Genomic DNA, 25,777 nt, shown 5'->3' on the forward strand with positions numbered 1-25,777 from the left:
AAGCACCTGTTGCAAGAAGGAAAATGTGTTTATCCAGCGCCCCCTCCCCACCTGCAGTGAGACGTGCCCTCCTGGGTGGGAGTCCGCAAAGTGACGTAGGCATGGGTGAGCCATGGACTGAGGGGTGAACGCAGAGACGGAGAGAGGAGGGCGTTCGTTTTGGTTGTGGCTGAGCCCAGCCTTGCAGGTCTCGGCCTCTGTGAGACCAGGGAGGGGTAGGGTTGCCGGGGCCCCTCAGTTCCCCTGCGGGCTGGGGAGCCGGGGGCAGCCATGCAGGGCTGTGCTGAGCACCAGGAGTCCGCACACACTGCAGAGGCGGGGGGCACGGCTGCCCTCTCTTTACACACTGGCCGAGTATTCTGGGGGTTCCCAGGCCGACCAACTGGGAATCCCAGGCTGACCCAGTGGCTGCAAATTCAGGACTCCTCAATTCCTATCATCAACCCCTCCAGTTCTGTTACTCACTAGACGGGCTCGCAGAATTCAGGAAAGCGCCGTGCTCACAGTGTGATGTTATATATATGGATATATACATTAATAGCTATTTTCATTCATTTTGCTGCGCCCAGTCTAAGTGGCAGCATGTGGGATCTAGTTCCCTGACCGGGGATGGAACCCAGGCCCCCTGCACTGGGAGCGGGGAGGCCCAGCCCTGGCACCACCAGGGAAGTCGCTGCGATGCTCAAATGCAGAGAGGCACTGGGCTTTGGGGTCCTCGGGGCGCCTCCCCTTCCTGCACATCCAGGAGTGTCCCCAGGGAGGCTCATTTGAGCACTGAGGGTCCCGGGTCTTTGTTAGTGTTCCATCATGGGGGTCCCGTGTCTTTGTTAGCGTTCCATCATGCAGGCTGGGTTGATTTCATCATTTGCCACATGATGGAATTCCATCTCCTGTGCCTCCTCCGCCCCGGAGGTCAGGGTGATGTTTATCGGCCGCTCAACATTCTCCATCACTCGGCTCACGGCCCTTCAGATGTGGTGCGTGTTTGCGTCTGTGCTCGGGCTCATAAATGTTCAAAGATATGCAGGAGATAGATCACACTGTACAAAAACACATTCTTCACATCGCTCTGGACACTGTTTCTCAGCTGGGAGTGGTTGTCTGTCCCCAGAGGGTGCCTGGCAGCATTTTATCACAGTTTGAGGACAGGGGATTAGTGGGTAGAAGCGGAAGACAGGCTGCTTCCAACAGCCTGTGATGCACAGGATGGCCCCCCAGTCATCCAGGCCCCAGTGAGCAACGCTCTGAGGTTAAGGAGCCCTGAACTAGGCTGAGTGGGATATGTTATAAAATTCACTTGAACATTCCGCTTTTCTATGGATTTGGGTATTTATTAGATCTTAGGGATACTAATTTTAAAGAGACAACATAGTAAATTATATAAAGTGTGAAATATCATATACAATAAAAGTTGGACACAGTACAGTGCAACATTAGGCATTGAAAAGAATGAAATAATGCTATTTTCAGCAACGTGGATGGATCTAGAGATTGTCAATACTGAGAGACGTTAACTCAGAAAGAGAAGGAGAGATAGTTATGACATCCCTCATATGTAGACTCCAAAAAGAAATGACACAAAGGACTTACAAAACAGAAAGAGACTCACAGATTTAAGAGAACGAACTTATGGTTGCCAGGGGGGAAGGGATCATCAGGGAGTCTGGGATGGACATGCAGACACGGCTGTATTTAAAATAGCAACCAACAAGGACCTACTGTAAGCGCAGGGAACTCTGCTCAGGGTTACGTGGCAGCCTGGATGGAGGGGAGTTTGCTTGTGTATGTATGACTGACTCCCTTCATTGTCCACCTGAAACTATTAACACCGTTGTTAATCAGCTATACCCCAATCCAAAATTTTTATTTAAAAAATCTTTTTAGTTAAAAAAAAGTTGTATAAAGATATGATGACTAAAATATTTGCACGAGAGCAAGAACCACGAGGGTAATATCATTTTCAGAGGATGTTTTTCCTTTTTGTTTTAATACTTTCTTTCAGCAAATAAAAATCAAGAGTAAAACATCTATAAGTTGTTTTTAGCTGATTACATATTGTGACATCTTCAATATGTATGAACATATAACCCCTTTATCTCCTCGTGCTGCTCTGATTTTAATATAAGGAGTTAGAAAAGCATTTAAGACAATGTAACCTCCTAGGTATCACCTCTCCTGAGGAGCTGCTGATAAATTGAATGTAAAGCTTTTTGTTAGGTTTTTCATTTTGCATGGGGATATAGCTGATTAATAATGTTGTGATGGTTTCAAGTGGACAGCAAAGGGACTCAGCCATAGTTATACATGTATCCGTTCTCCCCCAAACCCCCCTCCCATCCAGGCTGCCACATAGCACTACGCAGAGTTCCCTGTGCTCTACAGTGGGTCCTTGTTGGTTCTCCATTTTAAATACAGCAGTGTGCGCGTGTCCATCCTGCACTCCCTAACCACCCCTTCTCCCCATCTTTCCCCTCAACGAGCATAAGCGGAACATGCAGGTTTTTAACACTGACTCTGTGTCATGCCCTTGGCAGTTACCCCAGTCAAGACCCCCATACATAAGAAAATATACTTGAGTTACTTTCAGCCTAGAAAATAAGAAAAAGGGGGGGAAACAAGATCCAGAACAAGATATGAACTTCCAAGACGTTGACGTGCACTTGAGACGTGTGTGTGACTTAGCGGTGGGAGTCTCCTGACCTCTGGATGTTTCATGTGGATTCTGAGAAAAATGTCTGCTTCTTTAATTAGATGGAAATGTACACAACAGAGAGCTTTGCATCAAGTCTGGCATTTAGTGCATGACTCCCGGGGACATTCCAAGCTGGGTTGCTGACCCGTTTTCCTCTGGACCCCGAGCCTTGTGTTAACTCCTCAGTGACTTCTTGTCAGGAACCCGGCGATCCCTGTTGGAAATGCCCCCTTATCTCCCTTCCTCCCTCAACCACTCTTATTTCTCATGTTTGGGTTGTTGTTGTTGAGCCGATAAGTCGTGTCCGACTCCTTGAGACTCTGTGGACCGCAGCACACCAGGCTCCTCTGTCCTTCACCATGTCTCCAAGTTTGCACAAATTCATGTGCATCGAGTCGGTGATGCCATCCAGCCATCTCATCCTCTGTCGTCCCCTTCTCCTCCTGCCCTCAATCTTTCCCAACATCAGGGTCTTTTCCAATGAGTCAGCTCTTCACATCAGGTGGCCCAAGTATTGGAGCTTCAGCTTCAGCATCAGTCCTTCCAATGAACACTCAGGACTGATGTCCTTTAGGATGGACTGGTTGGATCTCCTTGCAGTCCAAGGGACTCTCAAGAGTCTTCTCCAACATCACAGTTCAAAAGCATCAATTCTTCCATGCTCAGCCTTCTTTAGAGTCCAACTCACGTTCGTATGTGACTAGGTGTTGACCCTAATGAAAAATTGGAAACAGGCATTAACCTGAAAAACGGAGCATGCAAATCAAACTGCTCTGAGATACCAGTTCGTGCCCACTGGGGAGGGCATGTTTTGTTTTTTTAGTTTTGAAAGAAAAATGTCAAATGTTGATAAGAATGAAGAGGAACTGGAACCCTCACTTACTGCTGCAAAGAATGTACCATGCTGCGGGCTCTGTGGAAAATGCTTCGGTGATTCCTCAGAACGTTAAACATAGATCCACCATTGTATCCAGCAGTCGCGCTCCTGCGTGTGTGTTCATCCACATTCAGAGCAGCATTTTCCACAGTACCTGAAGGTGGGAAAACCCAAGAGTCCAGCAGCACATGCAGGCATAAACAAAACAGGGCCCATCCATGCAGTGGGCTGCAGAGGCGGCTCCACCCCCGGGTGGGGAAGACCCCCTGGAGGAGGGCACGGCAGCCCGCTCCAGTGTTCCCGCCTGGAGAATCCCACGGACGGAGGAGCCTGGGGGCTGCAGTCCACAGGGTCACGGAGGGCCAGACACGACTGAGCGCCCAGCACTGGCTGACTGGCTGGAGCCGGGCACACAGGACTCTGCTCTCGTAGGGTCTCCAGAACTGGTGGACTTGTAGGGACGAAACGTGGAATGGTGGCTACCAGGAGGAGGGGTAGGGGAACGGGAGGCTCAGCTTCCGGGTGGGACGAAGGAGAATTGGACACTGGGTCACAGCGCAGGCCACTCAACGTGCTGAGTGTACTGATGCTCTGCCTGTGCACGCAGAAGTGGTTCAGATTGTCTGCTGTGTCATATTTTACAACAATAGGAAAATGTGTAACGTTAGAAAACAGCGTAGACTACGTCATTCGTAGTCTTAGACAGATATTGAATAGATACTGAAACAACAGCATTTTTAATATTTATATTATGAAATAATAATAGATATTTAAGATAAATGTTTACTCGTAACAACTTTTTTACGTTTAATTAACTTTTACTGGAGTAGAGTTGATTTACAGTGTGGCGTTAGTTTCTGCTGTACGGCAAAGTGAAACAGCTGTATGTGTGTGTGCTCAGTCGCTCAGTCGTGTCCGACTCTCTGCGGCCGCATGGACTGCAGCCAACCAGTCTCCTCTGTCCATGGGCTTCTCCAGGCAAGGATACTGGAGTGGGTTGTCAGGCCCTTCTCCAGGAGATCTTCCTGACCCAGGGACGGAACCCTGGTCTCCTGCATTGCAGGAGGATTCTTTACCATTTGAGCCACCAAGGAAGCCCACGAATTAGCTCTACATATACAAATAACTCCTGTTTTTTAGTTTCCTTCCCATCTGGGTCACCACAGAGGACTGATTAGAGTTCCCTGTGCTGTACAGTGGGTTCTCATCAGTTATTGATTTTATAAAAATGTTTAAACCTCTACGTGAATATTCACAGCAGCCCTATTTGTAATAGTTCCAAACTGGAAATAATACAAACGCCCTTTCAACAGTCCGAGGAGTCAATAAACTCTAGGGCATCGACACGGGGGAATACTACTTGGCGGTAGAAAGGAGCAGACTGTTGGGATAAGTCAACAATTGGAACCATTTCCAGGGCGTTATGGTGAGTGGAAGGAGCCAGACTCGGGGCTGCCCGCTGTCTGATCCTATTTACACAACATTCTTGAAAAAGCAAAACCACAGGGCTGGGGAAAAGACCCTAGGGGTGTAGGAGACCTGAAACTAAAAAGGGAGCCCTAAGGGGGTTCAAATGGACTTCCCAGGTGGCTAGTGGTCAAGAGCCGGCCTGCCAGCGCAGGAGACAGAAGAGACGCAGGTTCCACCCCTGGGCCGGGAAGAGCCCTGGAGGAGGGCACGGCAACCCACTCCAGGAGTCTTGCCTGGAGAAGCCCACGGACAGAGGGGCCTGCGGTCTACAGTGCATGGGGTCGAAGAGAGTTGGGCATGACCGAAGCAACTCAGCACACAAGGAGCTTCAGGGACGACAAAGGACAGTTAGGTCTGTTTCCCGTCTCTGCTGGGGGTCACACGAGCCCACCGCTGGGTTGAAGCTCGGAGAACCCAACACCAAAACACGTCTGTTGTCTTCTGTTTGACGGGAGCATAGCTGGTTTACTGTGGTGCGTTGGTTTCGGGGGTACAGCGCAGTGATTCAGTGGTACGTTCCCGTACATTCTTCTGAGCATTCTTTTCAGAGCGTTCCCTCCTGGACCAGCCCTCCCCACCCCGTGTCCCTGCCGACCGTTTCCCTGCGGCCCCCGCAGAGCTCAGCCTTGGCGCCCGAGCCCCTGAGGGCAGGGACCCTCCTCTCTTATCAGGATGAGATTAGAAGCCAGTAAAAGTGAAATGTGCGTCACTGCCCCTTTCATGTACAGTCACCCGGTTCCCAGCCGAGGGGTGGGGCGGGGGGATGTTTTTCCCCAGGGGCCCCGGGCAGAGTCTGGAGACTTCACTTGTCACAGCAGGAGGATGGCGTGCTATCGCCTCCAGGCGTCCGAGGCGTTGAGGGAGACTGGACCACATCCTGAGCGCCCTGGACACTTCCAGGCGTCCGTGTGCCCCACTTGAGCAAACCCATGCTCTGGCGAGGACTGTCCTTCCACAGGACACAGCTTTGCATCCCGGCCTCGAAATGTGAGATGTGACCGCAGGAGAGCTGGCTGTGCCTGGGGGTGCAGGGAGCGGGGGGAGGCGGCCCTTGGAGACCCACCTCGAGCCTGCATCTGCTGCGTTGACCACCATGAAGGGAGGAGAGAGGTGGCCCACCCCGGGAAGTCAGGACACACCAGCCATCGAGAGCATCTAGGGACAATCCAGTTCAGTTCAGTTGCTCATTCATGTCTGACTCTTTGCGACCCCATGGACCGCAGCATGCCAGGCCTCCCTGTCCATCACCAACTCTCAGAGCTTACTCAAACTCATGTCCATTGAGTCGGTGATACCATCCAACCATCTTGTCCTCTGTTGCCCCGTCTCCTCCCGCATCTAGGGACACACTCGGCAGATACCTGTGGCCTCAGTGTCTGCACGGCCTGAAGACAGACAGGCCTGGCCAAGTCGGGTGGGCCCCAGGAAGCCTCTTCCTCCCTGGGCCTTGCCCCTCAGGCTAGGGGAGATTCCATGCTGAGTGGTCAGGTTCAGCTTTTGCCTGGTGATGGGACTTTTTTTTTTTCCCCCTTTTCAATTGAAGTATTGTTGATTCTCAATGTTGGGTCAGTTTCAGGTGAATAGCAAAGTGATTCAGTTAGAGACACACACACACACACACATATATTTTTTTTTCACATTTTTTTCTATTACAGGTTAGGACAATATGTTGAATACAGTTTCCTATTCTATACAGCAGGTCCTGTTGGTTATCTATTTTATATATTGTTGTTCAGTTGTGTCTGACTCTTTTCGACCCCATGGACTATGGAATGCCAGGCTTCCCTGTTCTTCCCTGTCTCCCAGGGTTTGCTCAAACTCACGTCCATGGAGTCAGTGATGCCATCCAACCGTCTCATCCTCTGATGCCCCCTTGTCCTCCTGCCCTCAATCTAGTGGTGTGTATATATTAATCCCAAACTCCTAGTTTATTCCTCTCCCCGCAGTCCCTTTCCCCTTTGGTAACCACAGGTTTGTTTTCTGTGCCTGTGAGTCTGTTTCCACTTTGTAGATAAGTTTATTCGTGTCATTGTTTAGATTACATATGTAAGTGATATCGAATGGTATTTGTCTTTCTCTGTCTGACTTAACTGCACTTAAGTGTGATCATCTCCGGGCCCATCCACGTTGCTGCACGTGGCATTATTTTATTCTTTTTCATGGCTGAGTAATATTCCATTGTATACATGCACCACATCTTCTTTATCCATTCCTCTGCCAGTGGACACTTATGTGCTTCCTTGTCTTGACTGCGTGAATACTGCTGCTGTGCACACAGGGCCGCATGTGTACTCCCGATTTATAATTTTGTCCAGATGTATACCCGGGAGTGGGATTGCAGTGTCATACGGTAGCTCCAGTTTTAGCTTTTTAAGGAACATCCACACTGTTCTCCATACTGACTGCACCAATTTCCATTCCCACCAACAGTGTAAGAGGGTTCCCTTTTCTCTACACCCTCCCCAGCATTGTTTATTTGTAGACTTTTTGGTGATGGCCCTTCTGACTGGTGTGAGGTGATACCTCATTGTAGTTTTGATTTGCATTTCCCTAGCAACTAGCACAGAGAAGGCAATGGCACCCCAGTCCAGTACTCTTGCCTGGAAAATCCCATGGATGGAGGAGTCTGGTAGGCTGCAGTCCATGGGGTCACTAAGAGTTGGACATGACTGAGCAACTTCCCTTTCACTTTTCCCTTTCATGAATTGGAGAAGGAAATGGCAACCCACTCCAGTGTTCTTGCCTGGAGAATCCCAGGGACGGGGGAGCCTGGTGGGCCACCGTCTATGGGGTCGCACAGAGTCGGACACGACTGAATCGACTTAGCAGCAGCAGCAGCAACTAGCAGGGCTTCCCAGGGGGCACTAGTGGTGAAGAGCCTGCCTGCCAGTCAGGAGACGAAAGAGGTGAAGGTTCAATCCCTGGGTCGGGAAGATCCCCTGGAGGGGGCATGGCCACCCACTGCAGTGTTCTGGCCTAGAGAATCCCATGGACAGAAGACCCTCGTGGGCTACAGTCCATGGGGTCGCAGAGAGTCGGATACGACTGAATCATCTTTGCACACACATGCACACAGAGTAATTACTGGCACTGAGCATTTTTCACGTGCCTGTTGGTCATCTGCATGTCTTCTTTGGAGAGATGTCTGTTTAGGGCTTATTTTCCAGTTGTCTGTTTCAGTATTTAGCATGCATGGACTGTTGGGCAACGTGACATTCGAGCTTCATCCCCTTGGGCCCCGTGGGCTGGGGTCAGAATATTTCTTCCCTCTGAGTCTTCTTTCCCGTTCCGCACTGGATGAAGCCCCTGGTCCCTAGACCTAGGTGCTGTGTGTGTGGACAACAGTGTTTAGTGGGAGAGAGGGCCCTAGCTTCCTTTCCTAAACTGGTTATAGGAACCCGCAGGGTCCCCGCCTCCTGGTGTGCACACCCTCCCCAGTGAGTGTCACTGGGACTCGGGACTTGGCTCTGACTTCCATGATTGTGTCTCATCCCCTAAGCTTCTGTCCTGCCGGCAGACTGGCTCTGGTTTCTCTCCGTTTCTCATACACTGGCCATATCGGCAGAACTCAAATGGCCAAGGAGCCACGGGTGGCCCCCAGTCAACAGCCAGTGAGAAGCTGGCCCTCCGTCCTGTGGAAATGAAAGTGTTAGTCGCTCAGTCGTGTCTGACTCTCTGCGACCCCACGGACTGTAGCCCGCCAGGCTCCTCTGTCCATGGGATTCTCCAGGCAAAAATACTGCAGTGGGTTGCCATTCCCTTCTCCAGGGGATTTTCCCCACCCAGGGATCGAACCCGGGTCTCCCACACTGTGGGCAGACGCTTTGCTGTCTGAGCCACCAGGGAAACCATCCTCAGTCCTGTAGTCCCAAGGAGACAGGTTCTGCCGACCCCCTGAGTGAGCTTGGAATCACGTCCGCCCCCCGTCGGAGCCTCCAGTGGGAAACAGCCCTGCTGTCACCTGGATCACGTCCTGCTGAGACTGAGCAGAGGGCCCAGCTCAGCCACGCCTGCATTCCTGACCCACAGAAATGGTCATTTTTCAGCCACTAAGCTTGTGGTTATTGCAACACAACAATGGAACACTAATGCACTCACCGCCACCGCCACCCCAAGAGAAAACAAGCAGTGTTACTACTATATGTCGTGTTCAGTCACCAAGTCGAGACCCCCATGGACTGCTATACGTACGCATGTGTATTTCTACATGAAGTTGCAAAGTAAGAAAAATGAGATTCCTCCCATGTTTCCCCCCCAGGAACACAAGGTGTCTTTATAATCAGAGTGCAAGAGACCTTGTTAAACATGACCCCAAACCATCAGCATAAAGATGTCAATTCATGAATATGCCACAGTTAGTTTGAAAATGTGAGTACCCGGCAGGGCCAGGGCAGAGAGGAACCCGCCATAAACAAAGGGGGTGACGAGTCTCTCGAGGGCCACCCAGTGGTGACAGGACCCAGCCCACAGCCCTGGGTGATCTGAAGTTTGTGGGGCAAAGAGGACATGCTCTCTTGTGGGCAGTGAGGGCCACAGAATTTCCTCTTCAGGGGAACTTGGAGGAGGCAATGTTTTGTGAGAGGTAGGAGGTTAGGAATACATCTTGAAACTTCATTTGCTTTACCTTCTTGACTCGAATGCCTAGTTCTTGTGAGAGAAGAAAACAGAGACTTCCCTGGTGGTCTGATGGCCAAGGCTTCACCTTCCAATGCAGGGGGTGTGGGTTGGATCCCCGGCTGGGGACCTAAGATCCCACATGCCTCATGGCCAAAAAAACCAAAACATAAAACAGAAGCAATGTTGTAACAAACTCAATAAAGACTTTAAGAATGGGCCACATCAAGAAAAAAAAATTTTTTTCATAAAGATATTTTAAATAAAATATATTGTATTCGAATATTTAAAGATACTTTAAATAAAATATTTAAAAAGGAAGTGAAACAGAAGGACATCCCTGGTGGCCTAGTGGTTAAGACTCAGCACTTTCACTGCTGAGGCTCAGGTTCAATCCCTGGTCGGGGAACAAAGGTCCCAGAAGCCCTGCTGCATGGCCAAAAAAAAGGAGAAAGAAAACCTAATATTATTACTGTGTGTATATATATTTCTACATGAAATGTCAAGGTACGAAAAATTAGACTCTCCCCTCCCCCATTGTTTTATACTTTTCATTTAACTCGGGGATATTTTTTCCGGAAATGAGAGTGGAGGGCATTTATGGATCACTAATTATGTGCCAGGCATTGCCATCTCCATCGGGGACTCAAAGCCATTACATTAGAAAATGAAAGACCAGATTCTCAGCCTTTCAAAAATCCGGGAATAATTACAGCCGGTGGTCTCCGTGGAAACAATCAGCAAAACAATCTTAATGGACTCGAACACCTTTTTTTTCCGGCACCATTTTGAAAAGGGCATCTCTTGAATAATGAGCATATTGTGTTGTTTCTGAGAGACCCATCTCCTTTTGCTATTCATTAAATGGCAAGTTGCATACATACACACGGACTGGGCGCCCGACCGGCCTTCATCATGAATTTGGGGAGTTTTTAATGTCACAGCTTGGGCCCAGGTCCCTTGTATATACACCTGGTGTGGCCTCCACTCGGGAGGAATTTCAACCCCACTCCCGCCAAAGTCTCATCTTATTTGGGGCGTTTTATCAGCTCAGAGCATCCCTAACTTGTTGACAGTATGTCAGCAGCGGAGGCGCTCTGTCTCCATGGCAACCCCCATTAGCCTCAGGTGCCCGTCTGCCCTCGGCTTCCAGGTGCCCTCTCCCGTGAACCGAGCCGCCTTTACACCATGCCCGCCTGCTCGCCCTCCTGGAAACTCTGCCCTCGCCTGGCGTGTTCAGCTAAGGACAGCGGCGTCACTGGATGACTCAGAAACACACGGTTTTCTCTACCCGCAGTTTGCCTCTGATGGAATCGATCCCCTTAGGAGATAAACACCTTTGAGGGACAGTGGGAATCTTGCTTCAGCTGTGTCGTAACCTCAGCGTGATGTTTTTCTGTTAAAAATAACTTCCCTCCACCCTGACCCCCTGCCCCGAACTTTCCACAGTTTTTGCGCAAGTTTGAGCTTTAAATCAATCAGTGTACAACCTGCCAGGTTCTTGCCGCCTCTGGGTTCAGAAAGCTATTGATCTTCTTCCCTGGTTTGCGGAATTGATCTTACATCTTGGTTGTTCTATGGAGTATTTTGTCTCTCGAGGCCGTCCCTGTCCTGAAATTGGGGCTTTCCTTCCGTCTTTACCCTAATGATCCGTACCTGTAGATAGCCATCTCATCCCCTTTTAATTCTTGCCCTTAATTTTCATCGCAAAATGAACTCACACACGCTGTTTGCTTTTTGAGTCAAATAACATTGATCTGTGTGTCTGTGAAACAAACAAGGGGAAACGGAAAAATCTTTCATCATGGCAGAGGAGCAACCAAATATTTGAAAGACTGTTTTCAAACACAGATGGACCTAGAGATTGTCACACCGAGTGAAGGTAGTCAAACAGAGAAAGACAAATACGTGATATTGCTTATGTGTGAAATTTTTTAATGGTACAAGTGAATCTACTTAGAGAACATAAACAGAGTCACAGATGCAGAAAACAAACTTATGATTACCAAAGCGGAAAGTGGTGGTTATTTCGGGGTGGCGGGTGGGGGGGGGGGGGGACAGAATAAACTAGGAGTTTGGCATTGACATATACACACTCTATAAATAGAATAGATAACTAATAAGGAGCTACTGTACAGCACAGGAAACTCTCCTCTGTAATGACCTTTATGGGAAAAGAATCTTAAAAAGAGTGGATTTATGTTTATGTATAATTGATTCATTTTGCTGTACAGAAGACAGGAACACAGCATTGTAAATCAACTATACTCCCATAAAAATTTGAAGGGGGGGAAAAAAAGATTATTTTCAGTCGTTTTCCTGGAGACCACCCGCATCCAGGGCTGGTTCAAAATGCAGAACACCCTGGGAAGCAAGGTCTCCGTCTCAAGCAGCCTTCCGCGCCTCCCCGCTCCGGTTCCTTTTGCCGTATTCTGTTGTTTTTTTGTCGCAGTCATCAGTGACTGAACTCATCTGGTTTGTTCCTTTGCTCGCTGGTTTATTGTCAGTGACCTGGGGACAGAATCGGGCCCCCCAACCCCCGAGTCCTGAAACGCTTGCCTATCTGATTCACCTCTGAGTTCCCAGGACCCGAAAGACGCCAGATTTTTGCTGTGCTCGGCATACATGTTTTGAGTGAATATAGGATGTGTCAAAGGTTATCTCAAATATGCACGTGTCCTTTGGCCCAACAAACTGACTTATAGACTATATCCTGCAGGCGAACCTGAACCTCCGCCAAATACAATACAGACACGTTGCTTTTCTGTGGCTTTTCGGGAGCAGGGAAAAAGAACTGAAACAGCCCGCCGGGCCGTGGGTGGAGAAATCAATCCCGGGTGTCTGCACACCGGCCAGGATTCTACCGCACACCAAAGCAAGCAGAGAAGCGCTTAGTCCCGACAGGGAACCACGGGCTGTCGCACGGAGGACATGTGTAGAGAGAGTCTATACTGTCATGTTGTATGGTGTACAGATAAACGTACTCGTAGCCACACGTGAAGCTGTAATTGTGCACAGTTACGTATGCATAATGCCCTAAGAAATGTGGATGTGAAGCTCAGCGCTGGTAACACGGGAGAAGCTGGTGTTCTGGAAGCTGCCGCCACCCAGGGAAGGGAGAGGGGGAAGAAGCAGTGAGGGCGGGAGACAGATTTCTTTTTGTTCTGTCTGATGAGTGCTTTTGTGCTCTCTGCAAAATGAATCATTCAAGGAGCGAGCCTAACGGGAGACAGCTATTTGCATGTTAGCTGAAAGCTCCATCTTGCGAGGTGGGCGAGAGGCTAAGGTTTCTGTGATGTGTGCTGAGACTTTCCAAACTGTTGTCGCAGAGGCCAGAGAGAAAGAAAAAGATGAATGCACAGGATAAAAATTAAAGTTTTAAGCCATGAGGAAAAGGTAAATAGGATTTAGAAGGCGATCAAGGAACAGTTGGAAGATGAAAATTTTAAAGTAAGGAGCATGTTAAGATCCAAAAATATGCAATGGCTAGTGTAAGTCTCACAGAAGATAGAGAAGATGGTCTAAGAGATTACAAAACATTGCTGCTGCTGCTGCTAAGTCACTTCAGTCATGTCCGACCCTGAGGTTAAATAAGACCCAAATAAATGAAGAGATACATGAGGCTCAGATATTAGAACTCTTTTTGTAAATTTCAGAATATACATATTTTACTGAAGCATAGTTGACTTACAAAGTTTCAGGTGCACGGCAAGGTGATTCAGTTATGCATATACACGTATATCATTTTTCAGATTTTTTTCCATTATAGGGTATTACAAGATACTGACGATAGTTCCCTGTGCTATACAGTAAATCTTTGTTGCTTGTTGCATATCTGTTTTTTTTTTTTTAATTTGAAATCTATTACTCTGTTCATACTAAGTCAAACAAGTGGGGTCAAAATGTCATAAATTTTTTTAGTTAGGCAAAAATGTATAAGTTTTCTAAGATATATATATTATACATGCTACTTATGTAATATGTATACAAAAGCTTTTCTACTATGCTTGATAAAGGCTAGAGAAAGAGCATCAAAAAGAAAGAAAGATGAAGAAATTGGAAAACGAACTAAATGAAATGAGAGCACTGAGCATGCACTAGAAAAAATGAAACAAACTAAGCAAAAGATCTAGAACTCTCGGCAACGTTAGGATGACGTTTCCTCAAGGTTGGTCTAACAATCCCAGTGCCATTTTTTTTTTTTTTTTTTTTTTTTAGGATCAACACATTGATTCTAAAGTTTATCTGAAATTATGGGAGGGAGGAATAAAGTAAGAGCTTGAGATTAATAGATATACACTACCATATAGAAAATAGATTAAAAAAAAACACCAAAGTACCTACCATATAGCACAGGGAACTATTGACATATTCTGTATACTACAATAGCTATAATGGGAAAAGATCTGAAAATATATATACATTTATATATGCACACACAAAGGCATTTATATGTAAATCTGAATCACTTGGCTATACACCTGAAACTAACACAACATTGTAAAGCAACTATTTGTTGTTGTTGCTTAGTCACTAAGTTATGTCTGACTCTTTGGACCCCATGGACTGTAGCTCACCAGGCTCCTCTGTCCTTGGGATTTCCCAGGCAAGAATACTGGAGTGGGTTGCCATTTCCTTCTCCAGGAGATCTTCCCCACCCACGGCTCGAACCCAAGTCCCCTATACTTCAGCTACAAATAAATCAATAAATTTTGTATGGAATTACAAAGGATCTAGAATTGGAAAAAATAAAATCCTTAAGAAAAACAAAACAAAACGGGAATTTAAGTTATCTGAGTTCAAGTCTTCATTAAATACATTCGCAAAATGGATAGCGCAAATGATGTAGAAGGATAATTATTGCAAAATTCCCTCACATCCTCCATCCACCAACTACTGAATTCTCCTCTTGTGAGGCAACCAAGGTAATCAGATTTTTGCTGTATGCCCACAGATTCTGGGCTTCCCTACAGGCTCAGCTGGTAAAGAATCCGCCTGTAATGCAGGAGACTTGAGTTCGATCCCTGGGTCGGGAAGGTCTCCTGGAGAAAGAAATGGCAGCCCACTCTAGTATTCTGGCCTGGAGAATCCCATGGACAGAAGAGCCTGGCAGGCTACAGTCCACGGGGTCGCAGAGAGTTGGGCATGATTGAGCAACTAGCACTTTCACTTGCACAGAGATACCACGTATGCAGAACAAGTATGTTTTCTCTTTTCATTTTTCCCACATTGACACAAGGCTTGATGCTCAGTCAAGTTTTGTGTTTTACTTTTTTTTTTTTTGCAGTTATGTATCTTAATGATTGGGCCATAACAGTTGCACAGAGAGGTGCTTCGTCCTTTTTCATGGCTGTATAGTATTCCATAGCTAATATGCTGAAGTGTGAGTGGTCATTAGAGTGTGTCCATTCTCTTATTACAAATTCTGCTGACGTGAATAACTTGTTGGGGACGGTCTAGGGCTGTGAAGACAAATGCTAGCGTGAGGCATCCAGTCCCCATGTACCTGGACAGTGCAGACCCCACCCCCACCCCCACTCTCTGTGCATTTGACAGCCTCCGCCTGGGTGATCTCAGAAATTCCTGAATGTGTCTGGATCATTGCTTCCTGCTTAGAGCTCATCTCCATACAGTTAATAATAACAAAGATATGACCCATATCACCTTGATTCTGAACTGTTTTCAAAAATAAATTTTAAAAACTTTAAAAAATGAGATAGAAGCAACCTAAATGTCTATTTATGAATGGATAAAGAAGATATGGGGTGTGTGTGTATATATAGTGGAATATTACTCAGCCATGAAAAGGAACCAAATAATGCCATTTGAGCCACATGGATGGACTTGGAGACGATCATACTAAGTGAAGTCAGACAAAGACAAATACCATATGGTATCACTTATATGTGGAATCTAAAAAAATGATACAAATGAATTTATTTACAAAAGAGAAACAGACTCACAGACTTTGAAAACAAATTTACGGTTACCAGAGGCAGAAGGTTGAGGAGAGATAAATTAGGAGTTTCCAATGAACATAAACACACTATTATATATAAAATAGATAACCAACAAGGACCTACTGGGTGGCACACGGAACTTATTCAATAGTCTGTAATGACTTATATGGGAAAACAATCTGAAAAAGAATATATATATAGGCTGCCCAGGTGGTGCTGCTGGTAAAGAACCCACCTGCCAATGCAGGAGACATAAGAGACGAGGGCTCGATCCTTGAATCGGGAAGATCCCCTGGAGAAGGGAATGGCAACCCACTCCAGGATTCTTGCCTGGAGAATCTCCATGGTCAGAGGAGCCCCGTGGGCTACGGTCCATGGGGTTGCAAAGAGTGGGCCATGACTGAAGGGCCTTAGCACAGAACGCATGTATAACTGGATCACTTTGCTGTGCACCTGAAGCTAAGGCGCCTTTGTAAATTAACTACAATCCAATATAAGATAAAAATCAAATTAAAAAATAAATGAGAGCTTATTCGGTACACTGAGAAGAAAAATATAATATTTGACAAAGCAGACGTTGAAAACCCTGTGCACTCTTCCATCAGCCTCTTTCCTGGGCGGCAGAGGAGGCACGAATTTTCCATCCCGCTAATGGCTGTTTTAACTGCTCCATTCCGGGCTAAGAGGTTGACATTTAAGCGATAAATGTCACGTCTCGAAACCCAGCACAAAAAGACATTTCTACAGAACTGTTAAGAGCCCTTTTCACTTGCAAATTTCCAACCTGAGCCCATCTCCGCGGGCTTGCATTATTCATATAATTTGGAAAATGACTCACCGTTCCTGAGTCGTGATTGTCTGCAGGGCACAAGCCTTGAAAGGTGCCACGAAGCAGCCCTTTCCAGCTTTTAAACAAGACAAATATTCACCTTTTTTTTTTTTTTTTCCCCTCTTGAGTGTCATGGGATTATATTTTCTTACAGCAAAGGATTGCTCACACATATTTAAAAGTTTCCATAATGCTTCTCACTGGGAGATATAAAATACAAGGGGGGGAAAAAAAGGCGCCTCGAGCTCATTTGTACAGCTTAACACACTAGTTCCCAGGTAATAAAGGAACCAGGGCTCCCCAGGAAAAAACCACCACCGCCACCCCTCCTCCAGAGATAAACACCATGCCAGCTTTTAGGATGATAATTCCTGGCTGTTCCTCTTAGGTTCACCCGCCCTGGGTAAACCACTGTGGACTTTTGTTTGTAAAACAACAACCTTTTCTTTTGTGAAAATGTTGGTAACCCTTGTTTTGTTCTGTTTCTTTCTTTCTTTTCTCGACAGCTCCTCCACACCTCCCTCTTCTCTCCCATTTTAAAGCAAATGAAACTGTTTTGGTCTTTTCTCCATCATTGCTGGGATTCAAGTTGCCCCCTCTTTCTGAGAACCCTCATTGTGGTCCAGTACACAACAGGTAAAATTTGCCCCCCACTATTTTCAGCGTGTTTTCGGTGCACTCACGTTGCACGGCAACGTTTCACCGCCTTTCGCCTCCATGGCTCCTCCTCTTCCACAGCTGAGACTGTCCCCGTTTCCCCTCTGCCAGCCCCAGGGAGTCGTCATCCTATTTCTGTTTTTATGAATTTGACTCTTGTGTTGTTGTTCAGTTGCTCAGTCACGTCCAGCTCCTTGCAACCCCATGGACTGCAGCACGCCAGGCTTCCCTGTCTTTCACTATCTCCTGAGTTTGTTCAAACCCTTGTCCATTGAGTTGATGATGCCATCCAACCATCTCATCCTCTGTTGTCCCCTTCTCCTCCCACCTTCAATCTTTCCCAGCATCAGGGTCTTTTCAAATGAGACAGTTCTTCGCATCAGGTGGCCAAAGCACTGGAGTTTCAGCTTCAACATCAGTCCTTCCAATGAACACTCAGGACTGATTTCCTTTAGGATGGACTGGTTGGATCTCCTTGCAGTCCAAGGGACTCTCAAGAGTCTTCTCCAACACCATGATTCAAAAGCATCAGTTCTTCAGCGTTCAGCCTTCTTTATGGTCCAGCTCTCCCAACTGTACACAACCACTGGAAAAACCATAGCTTTGACTAGATGGACCTTTGTCAGCAAAGTGATGTCTCTGCTTTTTAATTCAATGTCTAAGTTGGTCATAGCTTTCCTTCCACGGAGCAGGTGTCTTTTAATTTCATGGCTGCAGTCACCATCTGCAGTGATTTTGGAGCCTAAGAAAAGAAAATCTGTCACTGCTTCCACTTTTTCCCCTTTTATTTGTATGAAGTGATGAGACCAGTTGCCATAATCTTAGTTTTTCTAATGTTGAATTTTAAGCCAGCTTTTTCTCCTCCTCCTTAAAGATACTAATCGATATTTGTATAACGAGTGAGAGAAGGAAGGAGTAAATTAGTGAACGGTGAGAAGAGCCGATCGTCACGCCCCAGACACTTGTCCAGCTGTTAGAAAGCTGTGCTTTCTGCCCTGCAGAGGCCAAACACACTGGTTTTGAGCCCGCCTTGGCCTGCAGTGGCTTGAAGCAGCGTTTTGATTCCCAGCCAGAAACTGAAGTCAGGCCCGGGCAGTGAGAGCTGAATCCTAACCAGTCGACTGGTGGTCAGTGACAAGGCCCTGGCCCCTATGGCTTTGCAGAAAATGAAAATTCCCGCAAAGAAACGGAAAGTAGTGAAACAACTCAGGTGTTTATTAGGAGGAAAAAGACCTCCGTATGCGTGGATAGACTCACGAGTGGACTCGGAGAAGGACTCACACCCTCCTGGTGGTTAGAATCCTTGTGGCCGAAATCTTGGCCTTCTCTGCCACCGAAGCCGAATTAAAAAAAAAGAGAGAGAGACAGAGTTTGGAGGAAACAGACAGGTGACTTTAATTCCTGGCCATGGAAGTGGGGAACACAGCAGGCTCACGCTGCAAGACCTGTGGCCCTGATTCCGTGAAGAGTCTAGGTGCTCATGTAAGACCAGGGCTCACAGGCAGGACTCAGGGACAGAGAACAAAGGAGTCAGGGTCTTGGCTTCTTCCTCTCTGCATTATTTCAAAACCAGTCTTAGGCTGGCATTGGTAACCCAGTAGTTGAGTCTGGTTATCCGTAGCCCTTCTTTCTGTAAAGCAGAAAGAGAAAAACTCCAAGAGGTGGCCTGCAAAGACAAGACTGTAAAGGTGAGCACCAGATGCAGGAGGTCATGAGCATAGAGTCAGAGGACTGTAGGTGCAAAACGGGGCTCCCACAGGATTAGGGGGCAGAAAGGCAAAGTTAGTTACAGACGACCGACTAGGAACAGTTCAAGTGAAAACCAGGAGTAATCAGGCCTGCTCACTGTTGTTGTTGTTCAGCCGCTCAGTCGTCTTGGACTCTTTGGGACCCCATGGACTGCAGCACGCCAGGCTTCCCTGTCCTTTGCTATCTCCCAGGGTTTACTCAAGCTTATGTCCATCGAGCCAGTGATGGCATCCAACCATGGCATCCTCTGTCGCCCCTTCCTCCTCCTGCCTTCAATCTTTCCCAGCATCAGGGGCTTTTCCCATCAGGTGGCCAAAGTATTGAAGCTTGAGCTTCAGCATCAGTCCTTCCAATGCGTATTCAGGACTGATCTCCTTTAGGATGGACTGGTTGGATCTCCTTGCAGTCCAAGGGACTCGCAAGAGTCTTCTCCAGCACCACGATTCAAAAGCATCAATTCCTCGGCACTCAGCCTTCTTTGTTCTCAGGAAAGAAAACCTCATTCCTCTTTTCCGTTTCCCTGCAAGAGAATCACGTTTATGGGGCATTTCTTCTGGGTTTCCTCTGGCCAGTCATCTTGCTTTGCCTGGTTCTGAGTCTGTATTTGGCTTAATCTTAGGTTCCCTCCCCATGTGTGTGGTCATCTCTCAGCCAAGATGGATTCCGGTGACGAGGCCTATGGGTAGGTTAACATTCCTTTTCTGACCTCCAAGGAGCTCTGTAGTCAGGAAGCTCTCCTTGACCTTGAGAAGGAGAAGTATGCAGTCTCTCTTCTGGGCAGGCTCCTCTTCATCGTGCAGTCTGTCCACAGGCGACAGACTCCAGCTGCTCAGCCTGGGGCTTGTCTGTCTCTTGCCTCAGTTTTCTCCTTCTATAAAGCTGTTCTCCAGAGACACAATTTTTAAATTTATTTCTCTTTTTTTTGGCTGCACTGCATGGTATATGAGGTCTTAGTTCCCCGACCAGGAATTGAACCCTCACCCCCTGCGCTGGAAGCCCAGAGTCCTAACCACCGGACTGCCAGTTGTTCAGTTGCTCTATTGAGTCTGACTCTTTGCCACCTCTTGGGCTGCAGCACGCCAGGCTCGCCTGTGCTTCACTATCTCCTGCAGTCCAAACTCATGTCCTGGGTCAGGAAGATCCGCTGGAGAAGGGAGAGGCTGCCCACGCCCGTGTTCTTGGGCTTCCCCTGTGGCTCAGCTGGTAAAGAATCCGCCCGCAATGCAGGAGACCCGGCTTCGCTCCCTGGGTTGGGAAGATCCCCTGGAGGAGGGAAAGGCTACCCACTCCAGTGGTCTGGCCTGGGTCACAAAGAATCAGACACGACTGAGCAAATTTCACTTTCACTTTTTCACTTTCATGTTCATTGAGTTGGTGATATCCTCCAACCATCTCATCGTCTGTCATCCCCTTCTCTTCCTGCTTTCAGTCTTTCCCAGAATCAGGGCCAGGGAAGTCCCCAAAGACACAATTTATGCGTGATACACAGGCCTCAGCCCCACTGACTGAAGCCTCAGGCCCATGCTTCCTCTCTGAACCCCCCAGTCGGGCCAGTTTCTGGGTCTCCTATTCCAGTGTCCACATTCCCTCCTCAAGCCCCTGGTGATGGAAGCAGGCTCAGGTAGTTGCCTTGGAAACCAGTGCTCTCGTGAGCTGGTAAATGATTTCTGAAATTAAGTGTAAAAGCCAGATCTGAATGACTCAGAGTGAAAGTGCTATTATTTGTTTAAAAAAAAAAAAAGAATTGAGGTTAGAAATAAATGCACATTTTCAGAGAATATAGAAAAACACACAAGAAAATTGTTCACTGGGAAGGGTGGAAGAGAGAGAAAGAGGAAAAAGTGAGCGGTGTGGGAGGCATATTTGTTTCTGCTTTATCGTTTTTCTCCTGTTCTCATGGAAACAATCACCTTTCCTAAAATTAAAATAAGCAAGAGCATCTAGAAAATCATAGCCACTAATATAAAGTTCTGAGTCCAGTCTTTCAGCTTGCACCAAAATTGCTTCAATGAAAGGTAGACGATATGATTACTAAAATAAAGTAACAAACAACAGCAAAGTGCTTCTCCTTGGGAAAAATAAACCCAGGAGCAACTTTAATAAACCTAATAGAAACATCCATATTTCTGCAGGCCCTGTTGGAACAAACGATAAACTGTCTCAATACATAAAGAACTGAGGGAAGGGTGGGCGGCCCCCGAGGGAGGCGACATACGTGTGGTTATGGCCGCCCCTGCTGTTGTACGGAAGAAACCAACCCAGTGGTGTAAAGCGATTTTCCTCCAGTTAAAAAATAAATAAGCAAAAAGCATCAAATTGTCGATAAAGGAAAAAGTATCTCAAGGGAGTAATACACTGCAATAATTAGCAAGTGAATCATAAAGGGAAATGCAAGAAGAAAAAAGGAGTATTACTCGGCCATAAAAAAGAAAGAAATAATGCCATTTACAGCACCATGGATGGACCTAGAGATGATCAAACTAAGTTAAATAAGTCAGACAGAGACAAGTGTTATATGATATTATTTATATGTGGGACCTAAAATTTTATGTAAATGAACTTATTTACAAAACAGAAATAAAAAAAAATAATAAAAATACAAAAAACAAAACAGAAATATAACCACAGATATAGAAAAAAAATTTACGGTGACCATAGCGTAAAAGTGGGGAAGGGTGAGGGGTAAATTAGGAGTTTGGGATTAACAGATCCACACTGCTGTATATAAAATAAATTCAATTTTTAACTCAGTTTTCTGTGTTTTAGGTATATGTTTACTAATATGGCCTGTTACTAATAGGTAACAGGCCAATACAGGCAGTATAATTAAGAGAACTGTTAATGAGATAAGCAGGTAATATATATGCAGATCTAGTAACTATTTTTTTTAAGCCTCATTACCTGCTAGGGGTGGGCTGGTGGAAGGCTCAGCAGTTGCCATGGGAACCGCAGCTCGAGGGGGAAGGAGGGGCTGGGAAGGGGGAGAGAGCCCCAGTGACTCCAGACTCTGGACTCCAGGGAGGGGAGGGGAGGGGTCACAGCTGGAACTGGGTGGCCCCAGGGGTGTTTACAGAGTGAAGAATGAAATGCAGGGTCCGCGTTGAGCAGTTCAGCTCGGGGGGAATAATCTTTTCTAGCTCACTGTGTCCTTGCAAATATCAGATGATGTTTATAAAGCATGTGGTGCATTTCTGGGGTTTCCATGGTGACAGGCAGACACACTGCAAGAGAATCACCTGTTCTGATGGGGGGACTTGAGGCTTACCTCAGTCCAAGAAAGTAACTCTCTTGGTTAGAGAACTGTACCTCTTCTCGAGGTGTAGCAGGAATCTCTCAGCCTTCTGTCTGTCCGTCTCTCTATCCATCTATCTACATGAATATACGTTATTTGTTTGCTGTTCAATACTGGCTGAATTATAATTATTCTCCATTGACTGTCATCTCCCACCCACTCCCGTGTGTCCCATGAAAGCAGAGGTCTTTCCATCTGCTTCCTTCAATTGTGGAAAACCACAGTTCTGGCTTGAATGGGGTCTCCCAAGACTAAGATTTTGAAGCCCTAGCCCTTAGTCCCTCAGAATGCGACTGTGTTTGGAGACAGAGTTTTTAAAGAGGTGATTAAGTTAGAACAGGGTCGTTAGGATGGCTGTTAATCCCATCTGTGGTTGTTCAGTCGCTCAGTCGTGTCCAACTCTTTGCGACCCATGGACTGCAGCACACCAGGCCTCCCTGTCCATCACCAACTCCCGGAGCTTGCTCAAACTCATGTCCATCAAGTCGGTGATGCCATCCAACCATCTCATCCTCTGTTGTCCCCTTCTCCTCCTGCCTTCAATCTTTCCCAGCATCAGGGTCTTTTCCAGTGAGTCAGTTCTTCGTATCAGGTGGCCAAAGGATTGGAGTTTCAGCTTCAGCATCAGTCCTGCCAATGAATATTCAGGACTGATTTCCTTTAGGATGGATTGCTTAGATCTCCTTGCTGTCAAAGGAACTCTCAAGAATCTTCTCCAACACCACAGTTTGAAAGCATCAATTCTTCAGCGGTCTCTGGTGTTCCTATAAAAAGAGGAGATTATCAAGAGGGAGGGGACATATGTATACCTATGGCTGATCCCTGTTGATGTATGGCAGAAAGCAATGCAATATTTTAATTATCCTTCAATTAAAAATGAATATTTTTTTAAAAAGAGGAGATTAGAACATAGACACACTGAGAAGACCATGGCCATTTATAAGTAGAGTCTTCAGAAGAAACCAAGGCTGCTGACACCTCGATCTTGAGCTGCCAGAATGAGGAGAAAATCAATTTCTGTTGGAAGGCCCACCCCCCGCCCCCAGTCTGTGGTACTTTGTTATAACAGCCCTAGAAACCTAACACAATCACCCCCTTTTTTTTTTAAAGTTTGTGTTTAAAAAGCAAGAAACAGTCTGAAAACATGTGCATGTAATTGATTGGAAAACAATTACTTAATATCTTAGAACCACCATAAAGTCTACAAATATTCATAATAAATGCTAGAGAGCATGTGGGGAGAAGGGAACCCTCCTACACTTTTGGTGGGAATGTAAATTGGTGCAGCCACTATGGAGAACAGTACAGAGGCTGCTTAAAAACCTGAAAATAGAGTTAACATGTGATCCTGCAATCCCACTCCTGGGCACAAGTCTGGAGAAAAACATGGCTTGAAAGGATACACGCACCCCAAAGTTGTCTGCAGCACTGCCTACAGTAGCCAGCCAAATGTCCATCCACGAAGGGGTGGATGAAGAGGATGTGGTGCCTCTGCACACTGGAATGCTACTCAGCCATGAAGGAGGAGGAGGTGCTGCCACGCGCCGCGATGGGGAAGGACCTATAGATTTTCACACTGTCACAAGCGAAACAACTCAGAGGAAGACGAGTGTCCTATGAGACCGTTTATACGTGAAATCATAAAAGATACAAATGAACTTACAAAGCAGAAATATGACTCACAGGCATAGAAAACAAACTTACGGTTACCAAACGATAAAAAGGGGAGGGATAAATGAGAAGTTTGAGATTAACAGGTACACCCTATTATATATAAATAGAGAATCAACAAGGCCCCACTGTATAGCACAGGGAACTCTACTCAATATCTTGTAATAATCTATAATGGAAAATATATATATATTATAGGAAATTATAAAATATATAGGATATATAAAAAATTCCTCCCAGGTGGCTCAGTGGTAAAGAATCCACCAGCAATGCAGGAGATGAGGGTTCCCTTCCTGGATTGGGAAGATCCCCTGGAGAAGGAAATAGCAACCCACTCCAGTATCCTTGCCTGGAAAATCCCATGGACAGAGGAGCCTCTCGGACTACAGTCCATGAAATTGAAGAGTCAGACTCGACTCAGTGACTAAGCAAAAACAACGTAGATATGTATGTATAACTGAATCCATTTGCCATCACCTAAAACATTGTAAACCAACAGTACTTCAATAGAAATAAATGAAAAATGAAAAAACTTACATCAGAAACTCTTTAAACAAAACCCTGCAGGACTCAAACAGTCTGGACTTTGGAGACCCATGTGTGGATTCCGGCAGAAATGTCGATCCACAGACTGGGTCTGTGGTTCCTAGTGTTTAGTAGGAATCCCATCCGGCTGTCCCGCGAGAGTGTGGGCAGTGGTCAGGAGGAAACGCGTGCCCTTGGGGTGAGTGGTGGGAAATGGCAGCATCATTCCCTCTTCACTGCTCCCCCCTCCGCAGCCCACGGGCATCCCACACTCCCCAAAGAGGCCGGAACGAGAGTCTGAAGCCCTCACACAGACCAGGTGGCCTCCCCTCTGCCACCCAAACGTGCATCTTTGCAGTGGACTTTCCGGGGGATATAGAATGAAATCCCACGTTCTCACCCGGACAACATCCTGGAGGAGGAATTTGCAAGCATCTACAAAATTCACAGGCACATTTTCCCTCTGGCCCGCAGGCCATTGATCAATACTTAATCTAAACCACAAGCACACGCAACCTTGAATCTGCAACGGCTCCCTGAGTTCATCCAAGAGTCAGAGCAGAATTCAGGTGAAATAACATCTGTGCAGTCGTAGATCGTTCACCGCACTGGGGCATTATCGTCGTTATTTTTGTAGCAGAAACACAACAGAAATGCGTCAGGAAGTCAGACTGTGAAATTGCAGCAAATCCACGCATGGAACGTTCCGTAGCCGCTAAGAATGCAGAACGTCTTTGTGCCTGCAAGGACATCAAACTCGTCCATCCTAAAGAGAACCCACCCTGAAGATTCAGTGGAAGGACTGATGCTGAAGCTGAGGCTCCAATACTTTGGCCACCTGATGGGAAGAGCCAACTCGTTGGAAAAGACCCTGATACTGGGAAAGACTGAAGACGGGAGGAGAAGAGGGTGACAGAGGATGAGATGGTTGGATGGCATCACTGACTCAATGGACATGAGTTTGAGTAAACTCCAGGAGATGGTGATGGACAGGGGGGCCTGGCGTGCTGCAGTCCATGGGGCCGCATAGAGTCGGACACGACTGAGCGACTGAACAGCAACAGCTTTGTGCCTTAACGCGGGATCGAGACGTGGTGTGAAGTGATAAGAGCAAAGTGTCAAACAGCGCAATGCCAGGTACGCTCTGTGTCTGTGAAAACAGACAGAAGGGCGTGAACATCAAGATATATGTTGCCGCCAATTTATGTATAGAACACTCTGCAGGGAGACCTAGGAACTGGCAACCCGGTTTGTCTCGAGAGCAAGTGTGGGTAAGCTTTTTCTCTAAAGGGTCAAGTACTCAACTCTGCCGCTGGGATGGCAAAAGCAGCCACAGACAGTTGTAAGGACTGGAGACGACTGTGTCCCGATAAAGCTTTATTTACAGACATAGGCGGAGCCAGGTGTGAGCAGATGGAGGGTGATTTTCCCTTTTAATTGA

The 25,777-nt window shown here is 46.8% G+C and overlaps 1 long non-coding RNA gene and 1 other non-coding gene across 2 annotated transcripts in view; both read left to right on the top strand.

Annotated features, from left to right (window-relative positions):
- The window catches only part of LOC133229799 (uncharacterized), a 58,655-nt gene that overhangs the window by 11,662 nt on the left and 21,216 nt on the right, over nt 1–25,777 (top strand). The gene's annotated exons all lie outside the window — the stretch shown is intronic.
- Nucleotides 9,991–10,062, top strand: TRNAE-UUC (transfer RNA glutamic acid (anticodon UUC)). The gene has a single exon. It is a non-coding gene; the product is annotated as a tRNA-Glu (tRNA).

Source organism: Bos javanicus, chromosome 18 (assembly GCF_032452875.1).
Source record: "Bos javanicus breed banteng chromosome 18, ARS-OSU_banteng_1.0, whole genome shotgun sequence".
Taxonomy (NCBI): Eukaryota; Metazoa; Chordata; class Mammalia; order Artiodactyla; family Bovidae; genus Bos; species Bos javanicus.